This window comes from Nannospalax galili, unplaced genomic scaffold (assembly GCF_000622305.1).
Source record: "Nannospalax galili isolate Female #2095 unplaced genomic scaffold, S.galili_v1.0 scaffold436, whole genome shotgun sequence".
Taxonomy (NCBI): domain Eukaryota; kingdom Metazoa; phylum Chordata; class Mammalia; order Rodentia; family Spalacidae; genus Nannospalax; species Nannospalax galili.
In genome coordinates this window covers 432,047-454,733 of record NW_008337921.1, presented here as the reverse complement: position 1 = coordinate 454,733, position 22,687 = coordinate 432,047, and the positions used below count along the sequence as shown (strand labels likewise).

General features: G+C 51.9%; 1 long non-coding RNA gene across 1 annotated transcript in view; it reads right to left on the bottom strand.

Annotated features, from left to right (window-relative positions):
- The window catches only part of LOC115070319, a 32,409-nt gene extending 9,750 nt beyond the window's left edge, over nucleotides 1-22,659 (bottom strand). Inside the window, exons 1-2 of the long non-coding RNA XR_003849493.1 lie at nucleotides 22,453-22,659; nucleotides 18,943-19,050 (exon numbers count right to left, since the gene is read on the bottom strand). This is a non-coding gene — a long non-coding RNA (uncharacterized LOC115070319). The remainder of the gene's footprint in view (nucleotides 1-18,942; nucleotides 19,051-22,452) is intronic.
- Between the last annotated feature and the right edge of the window lie 28 nt (nucleotides 22,660-22,687).

Sequence of the window (22,687 nt, the reverse complement as noted above, 5' to 3'; positions counted from 1 at the left end):
AGGAGGAAGGAAGAAGCCCAAGGTGTCTAGGAACATGTTTGTCACCCATTACACTGGTTCTTTGCCGAGTGCTATTTGGCTGGTGAAAAGCAGACTCTGGGAGGAGGCCCTCCCTCATCTCCTCTAAACCCTCCTGTCCCGGGTCAGGTTGGCCTCCCGGCTCTGTAGCAGGGAGAGGGGAAAACAGCAAGTCTAAGGGCATTAAAATGCTGTGCCCTTGAGAACAGCTAGAGGGTAAAGCATTTCCAACAGCCCTGCTTCTTGGTTATCCCACAGTATAAAATGCCTTCGGTGGAAACAAGGAGCCAGAAGCGCCCACGGAGAGACAGTCCAAGTGGGAACTTAGCTGCCTGCAAGATGTTGTAAGCCCCTGGTTGCATGGCATCTTGCTATCTGTTGCAGCTTCTATCTGCTCTTTGCCATTTGTTCTTTAACTTTTGCTTGTTATATATTTAACAAACTCCTTCAAAACCTAAACTATGGCTATTGTAGGTCATCATTTGTCAAACACAACTGACTAGCAGCCTGTGGATTCTGCTGTGGCAAGAAACGAACTGAAGTCACTCTCCTGAGTCTCACAGAAAATATAAATCATATTAATGTACCCAGACATATGGCCCAGGAGAGGATCCTCTAGCCACAATCCTGTGGACTGTAGAGATAAACATTATCAAATATTTACTTTATTCGTGCATCCAAAATCTGGTGAACACATCAGTTTTCCCCCAATGGATGTTGTCTTATGAGACTCCAGTAGAAATCCCAACGGAGCATGTGTGAACTTGCAGAAATTGATTCTAAATATATAGGACTGACCAAAAGTCTGGAACAGTCAAGGCATCCCTGAAGACACAGGGAGTCAGGGAGGAGCTTCGCTCGAGCGAGTGGTGCCCTTGGCTTCCTGTTATGGTACCAGTCCTCACAGAGGAAGGTGCTCTGCGCCACAGACAGTTTTGGAGGTTCCATCGGGGTGGCCCTGCCCCATTGCTTTGGGCCATGATGGCCCAGGGCATTGTGGTGAGGAGCTCCTGGGAAGCAAGCTGTTCACTTCATAGACAGGGCCAAGAGAGAGTGAGGAGGGGGACAGATCCTACTGTCCCCTTCCAGACAGGCAACCAACATTCTACCCACTTGGCTCCCCGTGAGCAGCCCATGCACCTGGACATGTGGGCTCCTATTCACCCCACAAGAACCCCCATGTCAATGCTTGCTTACGAGCTTCCTGGCTGGCCTTGCCCTGCTGTTTTTGTCTCCTCTCTCTCAATATCCCATCTCAGTCATCACACAGGTCGTCTGCGCCAATCTGCCCTGGCTCTTTCAACTCACTGAGGCCTCACGCACCGTCCATGATGGCCTGCACAAGCTGACTCTGGGGAGCTCAGCCCAAGCTTGAAATCCTTGTAGAGGCTGTCTGTGAGGAGGCCAGGGAGGATTCCAGAAACAGAGGGTTGAGGAAAGTGTTCCAGCCTTCCAGGGATTGGTGGGAAATGACTGTGAGCCTTCAAGGAGGCTGCCTGAAGGATTCTGCATGGGGCCTGTCCTATCCTTCCCAGAGGGCTAGAGGATCCTCTCCAGGGCCATATGTCTGGGTACGTTAATATGATTTATATTTTCTGTGGGACTCAGGAGAGTGACTTCAGTTGGTTTCTTGCCACAGCAGAATCCACAGGCTGCTAGTCAGCTGTGTTTGACAAATGAATGCTTCCAAGTTCCTGCCCCGAACTGCCACTGGGGCTTCTGGATGGGCATCTGAGGCCACTGCAGTTGAGGGTGAAGAGTGTTCCAGAGATTGTAGGGCACAGACCCTGGGAGCTTAGGATGGTGGCTGGGAAGGGCAGAGCAGCTCCCATCCCAGCTCTGGCTGTCCATGGGCAGTGGCAGGTGCATAGGGCATCCGGGGACTGCTGTCCCTGCCCCTGCTGACCTCAGCTCTCCCACCTTCCTGGCCCTTTATTATTGAACGGCAGCATGGGCAGCCCATGTGCAGCTGGAGGAACAAACATGGCTATGGGGTTCCAAATCAAAACACACGTGGTATCACACGCTGGGAGCTGGCTGCAAGTGGGGTGCTGAGGCCACGGCTCTGCTGTGCTTCCTAGCTCCTGGGCTCCAGTCACCTCTGCTGGCAGCATCACCCCATCTCTGCATCCCTCCATTCACACCAGAGTACGTGGGTGTGGGTCTCCCTACTCATCCCTCCAACAAAGACACAAGAAGACCATCAGGGTCACCACCCCCCCAGCAGTCTGCCTTTCTCCAAAAAGACAGGTTGGGTGGGGACCATGTTTGCAACGCAGAGACTGGCACCTGGTGTCTCCAGGGCCACACTGGCATTCTGGCTCAGAGACTTCAAGGGAAGAGGTGGGAAGTGGGTGCTGAATTGGAAAGTGGGGGGGGGGTGCTGATTTCCTAAGAGCTGGATCAAGACAATGGTTAGCCTGAACAGCCCAGGCTCTGGGTCAAGCTTTTCTATCCCAGGCTGCCACCCAACCTGCATCCTTCACCTGTGACTCTGTGGGCTACAAGGGAAACTGGAAGCAGCCTCTGTGTGTGTGTGTGTGTGTGTGTGTGAGAGAGAGAGAGAGAGAGAGAGAGAGAGAGAGAGACAGAGAGAGAGACAGAGACAGAGACAGACAGACAGAGAGACAGAGAGGAAGTAAGAAAAGGGGAAGGTAAGAGATACATTGGAAGTGGGAAGGAAGGCAGCTCTTTCCTTCCTCTCTGACTCCTCCCAAAATACACACACACACACACACACACACACACACACACACACACACACTGTCCAGGCCCTCTGTCTACCTGCCCTCCACACTTGCTTCTCTTCTGTTCAAATACCCACAATATTCTACCATGTGAGAAACCTGCCTTGTCCATTTTGGATCCTATGACCCAATTCCCGTGGCCTGTGTGGCTGACAACAACAGGCCCTGACTGCTGTCTGTCTGGAAGCCAAGGGTGTCATATAGCAGGTGGACTGTCTGTTGAAGGGGGTGAGGGCTCACAGGGTTCAGAGGGGTGACCTCTTACTGAGTCCTTCACCCTCCACCATCCGGAACTGCTCCCCCAAGATACCCTGCCTGAAATGCCCTCCCCTTAGGAGTCAGGATTTCAACAGGTGATTTTAGATGCCACCCTTCAGCTCTGGAGCCAGTCTCCCACAATGACTCATGGGGCCAGCATCACTTTCTTCTGGCCAGTAATGGCATTCACGGTGAACACCTGTCATTCTCTCTGATGTTCCTGAGCCAGGTTCCCCTCCCCCGTAGGCTGAAAGAGACCGCCAACACCAATGGGCTTTCCAGAATCACAAGCTCCTGACCCTTGGCCATCTAGAAAGACCAGGCTCAGTGCCTCTGGCCAGGCAGGTCACCCCACCTCTCTGACCCTCTGGTTCCTCATTTGTAAGATCCTGATGTGTGAACAGGGGTCTGTTTCAAGAGTACACGGTGCTCTCCAGGAGTGGAGACAGGCCAAGCCAGAGGTCACTGTGCGTCACTCCATGGGAGTCCAGGGGACAGTCTGCAGTCTGTTCACACAGTGCCAGTCTTAGACCTGGGTGTCAGATCTGGGGTAGTGCAGTGAGGTAGTACACCATACAGTGCTGGTACGGTGTGGGCGTACAGTGTGGGTGAAGGCCTTGCCATGTCCAGAACCTTCCAGAAAGACAAATGACAGGGCACCGGGGCATAGAGAATGAAGTGTAAATCCTACCCGGATCCTCAAGCCACAGAGGAAGCCGCAATTCAGGGGGACTTAAACCGCATGGGACATTGTGCTATTTCCCACCTCCCTGACCACCCCCAGTCCCTGGTTTCTGTTCATACAACAGAACTCTGGATATGACCAAGAAAGCCAGGGTAAATGGAAAGACAGAGGAAGAAGGAAGGGATCGGGGATCCCAGACTGAGCCAGTGACTGGGAGACTGTCCCTAACAGTGGGTTGCAGGGTGTAGCCTCAGAGTGGGCTGTAGGGAGGGACTGACCAAGCTACTGGCCATGAGTCTCAAGGGAGGATGGGAATCACAGGGACACAGAACAGCCTGAGTTTCCCTTTCCATCCCCAACCCCTGCCCACAGCCCTGTATAGTACGTCATTCGCCTCTAACAGGCAGACGGAAGTAAAATGGAAAATGCCCCTTTAAGGACAGCACTCAGCACGGCATGAAGGGGGCGCTGTGGGAAGGTAGGCTGTGAGAACTTTCCAGGCAGCAAGTCACACCCAGCTGAGAGGCATGGCTGGTGACACCCCTCCCCATCAGGTCAGGTTCCAGCTTCCTTCCCGCTGGCCTCCTACTGGGCTCAGTCTGAGAGTACCTGGGCTAGGCGGGGATGACACCAGGGCCCCCTGCCCTTCTCCCAAGGACCCGGCTCCAGCCAGACATCCCAGCTGCAGGCTCCACTGCCCTCAGCCCCTCAGTCCTGGGCACAGAGCTCTCTGCTCAGGCCTTTGTGTCCCTCTGTCCCCCAGGTGACAGATGCCCTACCTTCATTGCCTGCCCCTGCAATCCTGGGAATGGTTTCTATCTTCCAGTCAGAACTGCTTTCACCTTCATCTTGAAATAATTATAGATTTGCAAAATAGTTCGATGAGGTTCAAGTATGCGTTTCCCAGTTTCCCTTATGACCCCATGCTACGTGACCTAGAACAGGAGACACCAGGGTGTTGGTCTTACACAAGTGTCTATGATTCCACGTCACCACATTGCAGTAGATTCTTGTGGACACCACACAGAGAGGCATGTCTAACAGTCACATGTAAGACTGCACTGTGTGCTTCCACCCCATCCCTACAGCCTCAGGGTCCCCCACCATTTCAAGCAGCACAGTGGAATCACATGCAGCGTGGGGACCGGCTTTTTCCCCTGCCTGTGCTCTGTGCCGGTCCCAGGCTTGTGGAAATCAGCGATGACCTCTCCCTGCTGACAGCAGCCGTGGTCTGTGGCATGCTGGGGACAGACCGTGGCTGCTTAGCATCTATTTGGCACAGTTGGCTGTTGCCCGTCTTTAGCAGTTCCAAATGTGCTGTGGGTAGTCATGTCCTGGCTGTCCTATGGACAAGTCTTCTCTGGGGTAAATGCCCGGGAGTCAGCAGCCAGGTTGCAAGTGGATGGTTAGTTTCTTAGAAACCAGAGCTGGAGAGATGGTTAAGCAGTTAAGAGCACTTCCTGTTATCGCAGAGTAAAAAGGACCCAGGCTTGATTCCTAGCACCCACGTGGGGGCTCACAACCATCTGTAACTCCAGTTTGTGGTAGGGCACACCTTTAATCCCAGCAGAGGCAGGTGGATCTCTGAGTTCCAGGCCAGCCTGGTTTACATAGCAAGTTCCATGACAGCTGGGGCTATAGGGAGACCTGTCTCAACAAATAAATAAATAAATAAATAAATAAATAAATAATCCCCCCCCCAAAAAAATTAAGGGAAGAGAGAGAGAGAGAGAGAGAGAGAGAGAGAGAGAGAGAGAGAGAGAGGCCAAATCATTCTCCACCATGGCTATGTTTTAATTTTTTTGTATGTGGATGTGGTGTGGATGTAGTGTGGATGTGTATATACATGTCTGTGTGCGTATGTATATGTACCTGTGTGTACATGTATGTGGAGGCCAGAGGTGGATGTTGGTGTCTTCCTCCATCACTCCCCACTTTACTGCCTGAGTCAGGGTCTCTCACTCAAACCCGGAGCTCACTGGTTCAGCTGTTCTCCTGGCCAGCTTGCCCAGGCATTCCTGTCTCCACCTCAGAGCACTGAGATTCCAGGTGGCTGCCATGTCTCCCTGGCTTTTTATTGAGCACTGGGGATCCACCCTCCCTACACTCACAGGGCGAGTGCTTTACCCCAAAGCATCTCCCCAACTGCACTTGGGAGGATTTTGATCAATTCCAAACAAGAAAAACAAAAATGACCCTGGCTTTGGGGCAACATCATTAAATGTAATTTTTTTTTTTTGGTCTTTTTGAGACAGGGTCTCCCTGTAGCCCCAGTTGTCCTGGATTCACCATGGAGACCAGGCTGTGCTTGAACTCACAGAGATCCGCCTGCCTCTGCCTCCCAAGTACTGGGATTAAAGGCATGCGCCACCATGCCCGGCTTAAATGTAATTTTTATTCCTGGTATATATTCCAACTTTTATGAAATAAATATGTACTTTGTTTTATATTTTTGCTGTCAGAAAGAAGCAATTCTCTAAAAAGCATCAGATAAAATAAGAGGATTCTCAGGGAATTGTGCTTTTTTTTAAAGATGAAGATGTTGCAGGTCTGTTAGCTGATCTAAACACGGTCACATACACACTCTCACCACAGCACACACATGCACACACACATACATGCACACATGCACACGCACATGTGCACACTCACACAAACTCATACACTAAGACTTCCAAGTGGAGCTGCATAACCAGCTGTCACAGGCCCAACTGACTGCTGAACTAGCTAAAGCCTGTGTCAGTATTCCTTCCTCATGGCTATTACAACACACTGAGCAGTTACAACAGGATTATCTCTTCCCCTGGCTTGCAAGCTGGAAGCCCAAGTCCAGGTGTGGGTAGCTGTACTCCCTCTGCAGGGTCTGAGGGCTGCTTCCTTCCTCATGGCTCCCAGGGCCACCAGGAGCTCCATGCTTGAGACTCTCACCCAGTCCCGCCTACAATGGCACGACCTCATCCTCCGGGTATCTCTGTGAGGACACATACTGTGATTAGGGCTGTCCTGGGGGTCAAGATAGCCTCAGTTTCACAGGCCCTTTCCCAGGATCAAGGGCGGGGGCTGCAGCTGGGCATGGTCTTGTTTTTCTAGGAGCGACGACGCAAAGTGCTGCAGGGGTGACTTTGGAGAGACGTTCTCAGCTCACTGCTTCTTCTGATCGATGCAGTGAAAGTGGACATCTGTGATTACTTCGAAGCATCAGTAATAACAGTGCTAAGATGTGAGTTAAAGTTACTTATCCCAACAAGAAACACAAAGGACAGAAGTTGGTGGTGACTAGCGATGATAGTATAGGAGCATCCAGTGGGCTAGACCCTTCTGCAGCATCCTGCCTGCCGTAACTCTTCCCCAGACCCTCCTCTTCTGAATGCAAGACCCCTCCCCCAGACTGCTCCTGCAGGACCCTTTCTCCAGCCCCTTCCTCCCGGACTCTTCCCCCAGACCCCTCCTGGGTGCAGCACCCCTCCCCCCCATTTGCAAGGGGCTGGCAGTGCCCTAAGGGCAGCTATGACACTGAGGAAGGGGTGATATCATCGCAAGGGCATTTCCTGAGCATGTGGGGACAGAGATGGGAGAGCCAGTGTCCCTGGGACCACAGGGACAGAGATAGATGGTTGGGGAGATTCAGGAGCCTCAGACAGAAGCCGCAGCCGGGACCAACAAGGCGGCGTCTGGGCAGTGCTGTGCAGAGGCCTGCTCCTCACTCTTTCCAGGCTGGCCTCCTTTCCCACCGCACAGCTGAGGTGACAGAAAGGTAGATTGTGACATCGTTGGCTTAAGGCTGACAGGGTGTAACAGAGCTGTGACTGGCTGGGGGGTATGTGAACTCAGGTACGGGCCACTTTACAAAGGTCATAGCTCTGAGTGTAGACTAGAAAACATGTCCCCTGTCTGTCCAGGATGTATATAGTAGTGTTGGTTGTATACAGAGATGCTCAGTAAATGTTCCTGGACCCCAGTTCCCCAGGGTACAGCTCATGTTGTATGACTGTGTCACCAGTGTCCAGCCCCAAGAAGGAGAGCCTCTGGGAGGGTTACAGAGGGACAAGGGCCAGGAGGGTGATACACCACAAAGCCAGAGCAGGTAGTAGCCAGTGCTCTGTGCCCTAAGGCCTGTGATGTGGGTTATGCTGGACCATCCCAGCACCTTGGTTCCACTACCTGCACAGTAGGGAATCTTTGAGGCCCCCGCAAGCTGCTCCTTGGAGCTGTGTGGTCAGTGGGAAAGTACACTTCCTCCCGATGCTCCAGGGAGCTAAGGTCACCACTAGGCGCCCAGCATCCCAGGCCCCACTTGGACCCAGCTGGGGTTAGCGATCTCCCCTCCTCCCTCCAAGAAGATTCCCAGGGCACTGAGTATGGGAAGAGGCCTCACTCTGGTCCTGGGAACAGCCTTGGGGACCAGGACCTTCTGTCTAGGAGAGACAAGGGTGGATGGATGGATATGGACGAGTAGCATGTACTCACATACACACACATGAACACACACACATAGACACACCATACCATGTATGCATGCCGCATACCATACAGGCATTCACATGCATATCCACGTGTATATATACCATGCATGCACACACGTTCATGTTCATGGGTATATCCACACACATGCAAGTTCACAAGTACACATAGCACACATATACATACATGTTCACATATACTACACAAGCAGGCACATGCATGCTTGCATAAGTTCCATGAATATGAGATACCACCCATGTGTGGGATACCACACAGACATGCATGCACATACAAGAAACATATGTACATGTGTAATTTGCATGTTCATACACCCAAGCACACAGTATACATACACATACAAGCACACATCATGCGCACACACACTGTTTTACAATAATGGTGGGCAGTTTCACCCTCACTGCACATCCAGAGTGGAAATACAAGCCATCCAGAACCCTGCCTCCTGCACGTGCTTTGGAAAGTTTCCTTCTGGATCTTGTTGGAAGGACAGAGGTGTTTCCCTTTGCATAGTTTATGTAAATGGCACCTTGTAGCCCCTTACCCTGTGCCTGTCCTCTTCCTGACTCCATACAGGCACAGGGACACTGGTGGTGCCCCCAAGCCAGGTCATACTGCCCCACGGCACTGAAGGATATAACCTGCTCAGGCCTGACTGTGGTCTCCATTCTTTGAGGGATGTGAACAGCTCTGTGGGCAGCTGGACACTGGATGCAGCCTGGTAACTTCTAGATGGTTTGTGCCTAGGATAAGATCCCTGGCTGACTTGTGACTCAAGGCTCAACCAAGGTTTCCCTCTCAGCAGCTCAAGTGCCCCTATCTCTTTACATTTTGCTTGACAGAGGTGCTCAGGTAGGACCAGAAGATGCCCCAGTGGGTGTGGTAGAGGAGTGCACTCTATGCTGCTCTCTGCCATCAGGCATCCACAAGCCCTCCCTCACAACACCCACAGCTGACCACACTGCATGTTCACAGAGATGGCAGTGTGTGTTTCATCACAGCCCCAACTGAGAAAAAAGGGCCCATTGAGAGGGGAGCCCAGAGGTCACAGTCCTAGCTGTCCCTCTCATGGTTCTGATCAAGTGCTGATCAGGCCCGCAGCCCAATGTCCATCTCAGCAGCTCTGCCCACCGTAGTCAGCTGTGGCATGTGCAAGTCTGAAGACTTAGGTGCCTTTCCTACCCACTGTTTGCAGAAGTTCCCAGCACCCAGCAGTTTCCTACCCACTGTTGTTTGCAGCAGTTCCCAGACCTTGTCTGCCCACTGTCCTAGAGATCAAGAGCCTTGGTAGCTAGTATTGGGTTCCTCCCAATTTGATGGAGCCACATCAGGAGCCCTCTTCCACCTCCCCAGCAGTGCTCAGAGCAGCAAGGAATTAGGGCAATTTTCTCCAGTGACTCCCACATACCGCAGTGAGGAGCTGGCACATCCGCCCTCAGTTCCCCACTCACACCCCAGCTCCCTCGTCATCACCCATCTCAGGAATGGCCACCCTGCCTGCCACACTTGGTGTTCAGTCTTTCTGTGTTGTGCAGCATGTCCTAAATTCTTAGTCTCTGTGTTACCAGGGTCAGGAGACATGCCACTAGAGGGATGGCTGGAAGTATAGACAAATACAGGTGAACGTTCACTGACACCAAGCTGTGGCAGCTAAAACACTGCAGGTGACACTGGATCAGAGTTCCTCAAGGGAACCCAGGGCCCTGGGAATCCAGAGGTGAAGCCTGTCCCAGTTTGGAGGGATGAGGCCAAGACCAAACACAGGAAGAAGAGTCACCCATAAGGACAATGAAAAGGGTGTTCCAACGAGAGCAAAGGCCCTGGGGCTGGAGAGGGCAGAAGTGACTGAAGGAGCTTCATGGAGCCAGAAAGGAGAGAACTAGGCAGTGGGGAGCCATAGAAGACACAGAGGAAGGGAAGGCCCTGAGCTCAGATTCCCGGAAAACTAGACTATACGGTGGCAGGGGAACCTCAATATATGTCTACGGGCAGGGATGCTTTGGGGATGAAGTCACCGGTGTGTCTGCACAAAGCCACCCTGAGGACTGTGGTGACCCCAGTCAGAGCCCCACGGGCAGGGACCCTCACTAACAGGGCAGCCACAGCAGCTGTGAGGCTGGAGCTTCCTGCCCATTGAGCAGGAAAATTACAGGGGTGGTCGCTGCGAATGACAGAAGCCTCACGGCTCTGGGCCAGCGCAGTCTGTCGGCATAAGCAGTTGCCCCTCTGTGTGTCACAGTCTGCACAGTCTGTCAACAACCACATCCACACCAGGACATATAAGGTCACTGAGGCATTGTGTCTGCAACTCAAGGACCACCAAGATGTCCCTGGGGAAGACTGTGGTGAATGCCACCAAGTCTGACTACCCCTGTTGCCTGACCTCATTGTCCGCCAGGAGTGGTGAACTTGGTCCTTCAGGCACACATCAGCTCTCACTCCAGCCCCATTCACCACACAAGTTTGACCTTAAGCTCAAGACCTTCTCCATCCCTGGTTCTTCTCATCTGTCCTGGGCCCACACTCAGCCTCAGAAACCCTGTCAGAGGACTTAGGGGCCTCCTGTTCTCCTTCCGGACACACTCCTGCCACCCTCTTCCAGGAGTGTCCTTTAAGCCTTGTGCCATGAAGAGGGTGGGACCATCCACCCCTCCCCACTAGCTGGGCCTGGAAAGAGAATTCCACCCAAGTCCTGCAACCAGCTGGAGCATCCCAGCCCTGCCCTGGGCTCTCGGTGGGAGTCTGAGTCCTGGGAGCCAGCCTGGCTCTCCACTTTAGCTTCCATACCTGGGCAGGAGGCTTGACCTCAACTCCTCTGATCTGGCACCAGATGTCTGGCCTTCAAGATGAACATGCAGGGCTGGGAAGAGTCCCATTTCTCCCAGAGAGGAGCCTTTCCCAGGCTGGAGTAAGCGGTGCACAGTCTGTCTTGCGGAGTGGCTGGGGGCACTACAGTCTCAGCAAGATTTGCCCTGCCTAAACCATGTTCCTGACTGAACCTGCCTGACCTCTCACCTCATCTCACAGCTCCACAGCATCCACCAGAAGCTGGTCTGAGTTGGACTTTGACCATCATCACTGGTAGATGAGAGACTGTCTTCCTCTTAGGGTACACGTCGGAGGACAGCAGGATAGCAGGAGGGGGTGTCTACAACTCCCATGAAACAGACTGCAAAAAGTATGTGGGTGCATATGTGGTGAGAGAGAAGGGGGACTTAATCCATTTTCTGATGCTATAAGTGAATACTTAACACCAACTAAGTTATAAGCTGGGTTCATAGTTCTGGATGCCGGAAGTCCACACCTGCCCCTGCTGAGGCCTCATGCTGCGTAGCAACACGACACAGGGCACGGTACGAGGAGACGAACACGCTGCTCCCTAGCTCTCCTCCTCTTCTTGGAAGGCTACTAGTGCGTCAGTCAAGGGGCTCCACCCTCATGACCTCATCAAATCCTAATCACCTCCCGAAGGCCCTATCTCCAGGCCCCACCAATGGTTGACTTTTGGGATGAAGCTTTGAACGTGTGAAACTTAGGGGTGTGCCGTGGAAGGATCAAGCAAATGTTCTAAGGTACTAACCACGGGGATGTGCAGAATTGGGACAGCAATCTTCAGGTTGTAGGTTTGCCTTTGGTACAACTACAATTATCTCAAGAATGAAAAGCTCTGGTACAAGGAACACGGTGGCCTCATTGGGCGGAGGTGCAGTGGAGGGGCTTTAGACAGCAGAGAGGGGAACAACGGCAGGGAAGGTAGTGGGGGCAGGGAAGCCACATGGCACTGCCAGCACCGCCCCCCCACACACAGAGGCAGCAGAGGTGAGGGGTGGAGCGGCTGCCGCTGTACAGAGTATGTGAGGGAGGTCAGGCGTGGGGTAGAAGGTCTGGGGAAACGGGAGTCTCTGAGAAGGTACCAAAGAATCAGAGGACACAGGCGTACATCTGGAATGGGGAGAGGAGGAGGGCCACAGGGCTGGCCAAGTAGCTCCAGAGTTTCTATTTCCTCACTGAGGGCCCTGTGTTCTTGCAACACTGCCCATCACCAGGCTACAGGAGTGACCAACGTGCCCATCAACATAGTGTGTGCACTCAGTGGAATGCTATTCAGCCCCAAAGGGGGAATTGGTAACCGCACAGAGGAACCTAGAGCACGGAGGAGTGAATGGGACACAGGAGGGCAGGGATGGAGAGATGTGTCCTTCACATGATATCTCACTGCAGCAGAGAAAAGAAGGTGGCCACAGGGCCTGGGGTGGGGAGGGAACAAAGGACCCAAAGTTCAGACAGACAGGAGAAGGCATGGGTCCTGAAGACCTTCCACCAGCAGGGACTATCGTCAAGAACATGCAGTTTCAAGTGACTGGCGGGGTTTTAAATCTCTTGTCAGAAAACAAAGGGGAGGGAGGTGACCGCCATGTTAACCACAGTCATACAGAGTGAACTGGTGGGCTGTGGTGATCTGTTGATCAGAAACCACCTCAAGCCAGGTGTGGCGGCTCACACCCATAACCCCAACACTGGAGAGGCTGAAGCAGGAGGATTGCTCAGTTTAAGGCCAGCCTGGACTACAAAATGAGACCTTATCTCAAAACTAAGTTAATAATTCCCTCCTTGATGAACTATTGGTGGTTGGCGGAGCCGGGAGGGCCAGTCACTGTATTCCATTATGTGGCCGCTGGTGAACTCACCAGGCTCCAATGGATAGTTCCAGACCCGTGTTCACACAGACGGCCTTGATTAACTCAGTGGGTCACAAAACAAAAAGACAAGTATGAATGTGGGAAAGGGTTTTGCAGTGGGAGGGTTGGAAAGAGGAGGAGGGAGGAGAGGGAAGGTGAGCACAAGATCCATCAGAACGCGTTACATGTGTTCAATTCCCAAACAGCAAATTTAATCAATACAAATTAGTAATATTAACATTAACTATAATGTTTTTAAAATAAAGGGCACGTGGACCACAAAAAAAAGGAAATGTGGCTAGGGGACAGTTGAACAAGTTCGAGGAGTCAGGTCAGAGGGGTGAGGAGGCAGAGATGATGCCAGTCACTGCAGCTGGGTGAGGCTGGGCGCAGCTGGGCTGGTGGCCATTGGTACGTGTGGCTCTCCCGTGGTTCTATGTAGCAGTGACTGGGGGAGGTGGGGAAGGAGGAGCAGCTCAGCAGCTCAGGAGGCAGGGAAGAGAGACGGAAAAGACTTGCTAGAAGCATAGACACTGAGGTCTGAGCTACCTAAGGAAGGGAGAACAGAGGCTCTCTGAGAACCCACAGCCCTGAGCAGGTGAAAAGCCTGGCATGGAACATCCAGGAAATCAACGAGTCTGGACTGCTGCAGAAAGACAAGTATCGGGCAGTGGGGAGCAGAGAGAATGCCAAGACCACCCAAGGGGTAAAAGAACAGTGCTCACCCAAAGGTGCAGGGACAACTGTATCCACATACAAAAGAATGAAGCCAGGCCCCTACCTCACACCACACACACTTGCTCAAAATGCAATGTGAACCCCAAAATAAGAGCTAAAACCACAAAGCCCCTAGAAGAAATCAAAGGATCAAGCTGTGACCTTGGCTGATAGGAGGACAGATAGGTTGGAGCACATCAGAGTCCAACTTGGGGCTTCTGAGAACTCAAGGAACCAGAAAGAAATTCCCTGAGACGTCTGCTTCATTTATTTGATACAGGGATTTTTCCAGTGTATATAAATAACTTCTGCAACTCAAGAACAAGACCAATGGTCCTGTTGGAAATGTGCTATGAAGCTGAAGAGATGTTCTCCCAGACACAGAAAGGCACACAGGCAGGCACTCAGGAAAACACAAATCAAAACCACGAGGAGACCCCATGTCCCAGCTGCTAGGATGGCCAAAAAAAGTGATTTTTTAAAGACAGAAAATACCAAGAGTCTGGGGGGGAGGGGGCAGTGGAGTCTCAAGTGTTTCCAGTGGAAAGTGATGCAGACTCGGAAAAGCCTGGTGGTTCCTTAATTGATCAAGCATGTCGTTCCACATGCTGCAGGCATTTCACCCCTAGATTCGCACTCAAGGGAATCCAGACCATACATCCGCCCACAACATTGTACATGAACATTCATCACAGCGTTCTTCAAATAGCTGAAAAGTGGAAACAAATCCCCACGTTGTCAGCAGAGGAATGCTCACACAGAAGTGGTCTAGCCATGCAATGGAATATTATTCAGCCACACAAAGGAACGAAGTAGTAAAGACAAACACGAACTTGTGATGCTCAGGGAAAGAAACAGGCAGAATATAGACACCTCTGACTCCACTCACAGGAAATAACCAGAACCAGCCAATTCACAGGAGTTGGGTGAGAGGAGATGGCAAATGGTAGGTAGCAGAAATGGGGTCTTGACATGATGAAAATGTTCTAAAACTAATTGTAATGATGGTTGTATGTTTCTGTGAAGATGTCAAAAATGACAGGACCACATACTTTAAAAAGGAGAGTTATGTATGGAAGTAGGTAGAGGGAGCATTCTAGAGGTTAAAGGTTTAAGTAGGGATGGGGGAGAGGATGGGTAGGGTGGGTTACCCAAAATTAAGGACGTATTAAAAACCCTTATGGAAGCCAGGCATGGTGGTGCACACCTTCAATCCCAGCACTCAGGAGGCAGAGGCAGACGGATCTCTGTGAGTTTGAGGCCAGCTTGGTCTCCATAGAGAATCCAGGCCAGCTCCAGCTACAGGGAGACCCTGTCTCAAAAAGACAAAAAAAAAAGCCCTTATGGAAACCCACTACTTTATAAGCTAATTTTTGGGTTTTTTTGGTCTTTTTGAGACAGGGTCTCCCTGTAGCCCCAGCCGTCCTGGATGAGACCAGGACGGCCTGGCCTCGAACTCACAGAGATCCGCCTGCCTCTGCCTCCTGAGTGCTGGGATTGAAGGTATGCACCACCAAGCTCGGCTATAAGCTAATGTTTAAATAGAATATTTTAAAGGCATTTGAACGGGGGTGGCCTGTACAGGTGGACACTGCTGCTCCCAGAAGAAATGGGTTATTAAATGAAAATCTCAGTGCCAGGTGTGGGATGCCTCCCTACAAGTTGTTGGTCAGGAAGACCCAGAGGCTGCTAAAACAACGCAGACCGTTGCTCTTCGTTGCCCACCATAAGTTGATTGTAAGACCCTGTTGCTGAAAGTACCATACACTGAAGTTGCAGGTCATAGAAAAATCAACCTGAAAGTAATTAGAAAACTTCCTCCTGCTGGCTAGCTCTCATAGTATGGAGAGTGCTATGCAGGCCACTGGAGGAGAAGAGGCATCAATAGCACTACCCTCTGCTGGTCCATGTGTGCGCCAATACTAACACACCAGGCAAGATGTGTCCACTGGTGCAATAGTGGCACAACTGTCATGGGGGCAACCAACAACATTCTGATTGGCTTTGACACCTGCTCCACAAGACAGAATTCATGCCTGATATTGTAAACCTGGTCAAAAGCCCGCAGCTGGGCAGCCATAGAACATATGTAGGTGAGGAGCCTACTGCAGTCGTTCTGCTAAATGGAGATGGTGTGAACTGCCTTTTAAATATTTATATTTATACCCGTGGATTTATGCCGCTCTCAACCTTGGCTGGAGAAGCTGCTTTTAGCAGTTAATGAGGAGACTCATAACTGGTCAAAGTGCTGAGAATAAGTGATGGTTGAGTGCTTATCCCTGAATGGGACATTGTATCAACACCTCCACCCACATCACAGAAGAGGGGCGGAAAGAATGTCAGAGCTGATATAACCCAGATTGACCTGCAGTGAGCATAACTAAGGATGGCCTTGAATTTTGAACTTCTGATACACATACCCTGAGTGCTAGGATTGCAGGTATAGATCACCCATCTCCAAATGCAGCCCTGTTCTAAAGTATGAGTGGACATAGGACTTCTGTGTATGAATTCAGCCTCCAGCATTGGCCTGTGCTGATGAGGTGGGCCTTCTGGGACCAGGGGATAACTCTCTCTGAACATCTCTCATGAGGAAAGGTCTGCTTTAGGGCTGAGGCTAATGCCAAGTTGAGTTATATTTGATTCTGGCCAGGAGGGAAGAGGAAAAAGAACATTCTGCTGGAAACCAGAAGAGCTGGTCATTAAATCCCGGCTCTGGGCTGAGGGTATGCATTGCTCAGTGGTAGACCTGCGGACTCCATCCCCAGCACCAAAAAAGAATAAAATAAATCTAAAAGGTTTAAATACTGGCTTTGCCACCTAACTTCTGAGTTTGTCCAAACAATCTTTTTGGGTCCCCTGTGGTATAATGTATAAGGCATAGAGTTGTTGAAAGGGTTAAGGGAGAAAAGGTTTGTGAAAGACTGAAATGCAGTGTATTCAGTATACAGTGGAATCTTTTATTTCATCTATTTTATTTAATTTACCTTAAATCTGTTTTAAAGATTTTGTTTTTAGTTATGTGTATATGTGTGTCTCTGTGTGCATATGTGCATGTGCATGAAGATGCCTGAGGAGGCCAGAAGAGGGCATCTGATCTCCTGGAGCAGGACTTACAGGTAGTTGTGAGCTGCTTGACATGGGTTCTGGGAACAAAAGTCTAGTCCTCTGCAAGAGCAGCAAGTGTACTTAACTGCTGAACCATCTCTCCAGCTCCCAAATTTACTTTTTTAACTGATATATAAAGGCATAAAAATTACACACATTAGCCCTTTGCTTCCCTGGGCTGCATAGCCTCCAGCACCCTGGTGCCAGCACCTTTCCTGGGGTTTATACTGAGTTCAATATTGTATAACTGTATTAATTCAACTGTGAACCTAAAAATTTACAGCCACTTTTGAAAGAGATGTATCTTTGCTCTGGAAATTGTTATTGAATATGTTAAAGCTGTAATGAAGTTCTTCTAATCATGTGGTTATTAAATAAATAAATAAATTACACACAGAGAATATCAAAACTGGAGGATGGGGAGGAGGGGCTGCGAAATGCTATCTTCTGGACACGACACAGCCTTTATATTCATGAACTCACAGCAGCTGTAGTTACCTGCACAAGATCAATGCAGTCAACCTTCCAGCTTGGATGGGGGAAGGCTCCATTCCTAATCTGAGCTATTGGCAGTTGGTGACTGCTGGGGGGAGGAGGAGTCATTTTCCTCAGGGGTGTGGTCCCTGGTAGGTTGCCCATGCTCCAATGGATGGTCCCATACCCATGTGAATTCAGGTAGCACTAACTGAACTTAATGGGTTATTAAAAAAATAAGAAAGAAGGCACAAAGGTGGGAGGGGGACATATTGGGGTGTGAGGGGGTCTAAGGGGCAGATATGATCAAGAGACACTGTATATATGTATTAAATTATCAAATAAATAAAAAGCTTTTTTTTTTTTTTTGGTCTTTTTTGAGACAGGGTCTCCCTGTAGTCCCAGCTGGCCTGGAACTCACTATGTAGACCAGGTTGGCCTTGAACTCACAGCATCTGCTTGCCCCTGCCTCCCAAGTGCTGGGATTAAAGGTGTGTGCCACCACGCCCGGCAAAAAGCATTATTTTTAAAATGGGAAACAGATGTGGTAGTGCATGCCTTCTATCCCAGCACTCAGGAGGCAGAGACAGGTGGATTTCTGTGAGTTCCAGGCCTGCCTTGTCTACATAGTGAGAGTAGCTATATTAACAGAGTTTGGGGGAATAGCTAGAATTTCAGGGGTCCAGTTTTTTCTGTCCATCTGTAAGTGGGCCCAGGCTAGCTCAAGGCAATTTGTTTTGAAAATGGACTATATTTTCATTTCTTATAATATTCTATGTAAGTTATGTTTAATGAAAGATGTTAGAACCTGAGACCTGGAAGCTGTGGTGGGTTCAGAAGATGACTGAGCAAACTGTGAGGGTCAGAACCACAGGAGCAGGGCTATGGTCAGAGTCCTGGGAACACAGGACAGAAGTACTGGATATCACCTGGACAGTGGCTGGGTTGTTCCAATCTGGAAAGAGGGCTGCTCAGGACCGGGGGAGATCAAGCTGCCCCTAGCCTGGATAGAGAGCTAGGCTGTCCCAAACTGGAGGGAGCTAGACTGTGTCTGGCCAGAAGAGGGACTGGGCTGCCTCCAGGCCTGAAGATAAAACAGGGCTACCCTGGGCCTGGAAAGAGGGCTGCTTGTAACTGTGGAGGGTCCTGGCTGCCCCAGGCCTGTAGAGGTGCTGGGCTGCCGTGTCACTGGAGAGGGGCTGGGTGCCCTAGGCCTGGAGAGTGTTTGATGGCATAAAGCTGTCTCACAGATCAGGCCGCACCCCCTGAGCCTCTCTCCACTTGCACCTGCTCAAGGAGCTGACAGGCTACACCCATGTGACCCCACAGTTACAAAGGGCTGAAACTTCCTCCTGGGTATCAGAGGCCACTTGGGTAAGGCAGGTGCTATGGGCTACTTTTTTAACTATACAGTATGGAATGTCCTCCTCCCTCAGAAACTTTTAAAAAAATTTTATGAATACGAGTATTTTGCCTGCATGTATGTAAGTGCACCTGTGTCATGCAATGCCCGCAGAGGTCAGAAGAGGGCATTGGATCCCCTGGAACTGGAGTTACAGATGGTTGTTAGCTACTGTGTGGGTACTGGGAACCAAAACCAGGTCCTCTTTGAGAGTCATCAGTGCTTTTAACCGCTGAGTCATCTCTCTAGGCCCTCTCCCTCAGAAAATTTTAAGATAGGGAACCCCACTTTGTCTGGTGAAACAGAAGGCTCTCTCTCTCCAGAACCTGGCCACACTGTGTGCACTATTAATAACTCTGTTAACGAAGCTCTTACCTGAAGGATGCTTCGCTTCAGCACCTCTCGAACTCACCACCTCTTGTCCCCATTCCTCCATGTATCTAATAGAGGAGGCCCTCAAGAGGAAGCTGGGTTGTCGGGGGCCTGGAGAAAGATGAAAAAAGCCCTAGTCAGGAGTGGATTTCCCTTGAGCTTAGAGAAGCACTGGGCTACCCTGGGCCTGTGGAGTGGCTGGGCCATGCCAGGTGGGTGGAAGTCTGCATTTAGGATTGAGACTCCTGTCTCTCTTTCCATGGCTCCATTCTAGAGCAGTCTCCTCTCAATCTCACTGAAGACAACCACATACTCTCCCAATTTCCTGACTCTCCCGCTGAGGATGTCAGTCTGTGTGGGAAAAGAAACAATCTTTCCCAACATGCCCCACAAAGGTCTGTTAGTGGACCTGGCTACTCTGTCCTCCTGGGCAGGTAGAGCGTCACCAGCTGGGCAGATATGTTAGAGAGAGAGAGAGAGAGAGAGAGAGAGAGAGAGAGAGAGAGACTATATCCTCCCCAGGAAGCTCCTGTTATCCCCCATGGCTCCCCTTGCTCAGGCTCAGATCCCTTCCTTTGAGTGTCCTCAGCATACAAGTCACTATGGAAGCAAGAGGCAGGGTGGCTATGGTCCAGGGCATCCCAGGTCCTCATCCTGTTTCCCCTGTGCAGAAGCTGTGTGATCTTGGGCACGTTACTCCACCTCTCTGTGTCCTGCTGCCTCAGAGACAGATCACAGATGACCACATCCCTCCATCACAGGACTCCAGGGAGCATCTAGATGTGCTGTCCTGCCCATCTCTGTCCCCTCACTCCCACCCTGTGAGGGAGAGCTCAGGGAGGGGCTGCAGAGAGTGTCTCACATCATCCTCCCCAGCAGGGCCCACCCTGTGAGTCATCCACTAACATGGGCTAAGCGGCCTTATCACATGCCAGGTGTGGCCAGAGATGATCTCTGAGGTCCCCAAAGCCACGTAAGCTGTGACCTCATCTGATGTGAAGCCTGGGCTGCAGTAAAGGGTCTGGAAGCCCTGGCCTGGCACTGCTGTCCTGCTGTGGTCCAGCAGATGGAAGACAGACCTTGGCCTGGCCTGTCAGCTCCACACTTCTGCTTCCTGGTGAACTACAGCATCTGGGGGAGAGGGGAAACGAGGGGATGATGGGACTGAATCCATCACGCCAGCTGCCTCCCATAGCAGGAGAAGAGATATCAGGGAAAGGCCAGCCCAGCACCCGCACACATGGTAGACGGCAGAGGCCAGGCTGTCAAGTGACCCGTGGTACCCATCTGTCCTGAGAATAGGGGGCTAGCACCTTCCCCAGAGGACTGCCAGGCCCTTAGACCCTCCCATGGAGAGGCGGGAGTCACTCAGACCCCTGAGGAGGGCCCAAGGTGTTCCCTTGGCTGAGTGAGGAACAGTAAAGGCCTACAGCAGCAGGGGGAGCCACCGCTCCTGCCTTTGCCGAGGACTCCCTGGAAGCTTCTGGAAGAACAAAGGCAGGGCAGGAGACCTGCCTTCCTGCCACAGGGAAGCCACAGCTATGCTTGCCCTTTAACTCGGAGCCTCAGTTTCTCCCCTCAGTGGTCTAAAGACCCTGTGCACAGTTGTTGTAAGGGTTAGATCAGGTGACCGTTGAGGACCATGTAGTCAAGGGGGGAGAACATGGACTTGGCCGCAGACAAAATGGATGTGGGTGGGGCCTGCAGGATGCTGCCTGCTCCCAGCCTCTTCTGAGGCCCTAACATCCACAGGGCTCAGGGAGCCAAACAACACACATGGGCTGCCTGCCAAGTACAGTCCTGTGCAAACCCTGCTCTGCACAGCATCCAGCCCTACACATGAAAAATCTGAAGGAAAGGCTCATTGTCACTCACCCCCAGCTCATAGTCTCTGCCCTGACCAGTCCAGGGGTAGAAAAATATGGGGTTGTCAAGGGCCTCAACAGGCTGCTTAAGGTCATAGTGCCCCATCAAAGCACATGCAAGGGGGTTGACATCCAAGTGCAGAGAACAGCTCCCCTATACCCAAAGGCCTGAATCCACAGAGCCGTGAATCAGGAGACTGGCCACACTAAGTTCCCAGCCCGTGGCACTCTGGGTCAGTCCAAGAAATGGTGTGAAACTGAGAACAGTTTCAAAGCAAACTTGCGCTCAGCTTAGCAAGAGCTCTGCAAGGCCTGCACTGTCCACTTTATGAAGAGTCCTGCCCGCTGGCTCCTGAGGTACATCTCACAGCTGGAGCCCTGCCCCGCTCTCAGCACACTACTGTTGGATGAGGCCACTCCCCTGTTTTGCCCCTGGGTAGTACCCAGGCTGTCAGGGCATGAAAGGCCCCAGGAACCAGACCACCTACTGGCCTACTTTCCCAGGCCGGCCTCCCCATCTCTCCCTCCACAGGTTCCTCTCCATCCCTAACTTGGGCCTCTAGAAACTTGGATGAAAAAAGACTATTTTTACTGCCTCCTGCTGTATTCAGTGGGCCTTCAGTGGGGGCATCTGCCCTGGCCATCCATCATGGGATCTGTGGCTCTGTCACCTGGGGAAGCACATGGTACCCTCCTTCTCCCCAGTGCTGCTGAGAAACCCCAGCTCATAAGAGGCCCATCCAGGCCTAGTCTTTTTAGGCATCACTGTTAACACGTGCCTCTCTCGCATTCTGACAAGATCACACCCTTTGGCAACTGTGAGCAGTTTGTTTCGTACTTGAGAGTGCCAGTTGTGGGAGGGATTCTCCTGGAGTCTCCAGGCAGCCAGAGGGCAAAGTCTCATGGGTACCAGAGGAAGCAGGGTGTGGCACAGAGCCTCCTGCCTAGAACGGCTCTCTGCTGGGCTTTCCCATGGGAGCTCCAGACCAGGTGCTCCTGGGCGGCCTACATAGCCAAGCTCTATGGCTCCTCTAAGGTTTACCTCCCCTGCAAGGCTCTGCCGGTCTTCAGACTCCTGCAACCTCAACCACCAGCAGTTTGGCACCCCCGTCACCAGACTGTGCCCTGTGGTGCCTGGACCTGAAGCAGTGCTTCAGAAAAATGCATGAGGAACCGGCCTGAGAAGCAGCTTCCTGCTCCTGCACTGCCTGGCGTCCTGGCCCTTCCCACCACACCGAAGTCACAGGCGCTTAGTCCTTCAGGCAGGGGGAAGAACCCGAGGCACACCAGCCAGCAACCAGGGTTCCAGATCTGGCAGAGTCAAGATGGGCGGAAGGCAGATGGGCCCTCTCCCTAGCTGGGGAGCGCACCCTTCAGCCTCAAGTTGGGAGGAGGAGCTGGGGGCATTCGGCTGTCTCCAAGGATCTGCCCCAATGTCTGGAGCAATGGGGAGCAGGAGAGGTGTGTACCCATGGGGTTGGGGCCCTACTAAGCCCTCCTACTAGGAGGGTAGAGTAGGGCACCTGCAAGGGAAGGTTGCTGAGGGCAGAATTTGAACTTGTTCTTGTCTATGGGGTTGTGCCAGGTCCCAGCGGCAAGGATAGGCTTGCGGTTGTCCGCGGCAGCTCCCCGGTCCCCAGTCTCTCACCCATGGGCCTGCAGGCCTGCCATCCACAGTGGTCCCCTCACTAGGCAGGACAGCGCAGAGGGCCGCGGGTGGGTCTCCACCATGCCGGGCGGGGTCCCGTGGGGCCGGGGCGGGGCCCGAGGCGGGCAGGGCCGCCCCTTCCAGCGAGGGCGGGCGGCCGTGGCCTTTAAATGCGGCCAGGCTGCCGCCTGCAGACCATCTGCAAAAGGCGGCCCCGGTCCCCTCGCCATGCCCG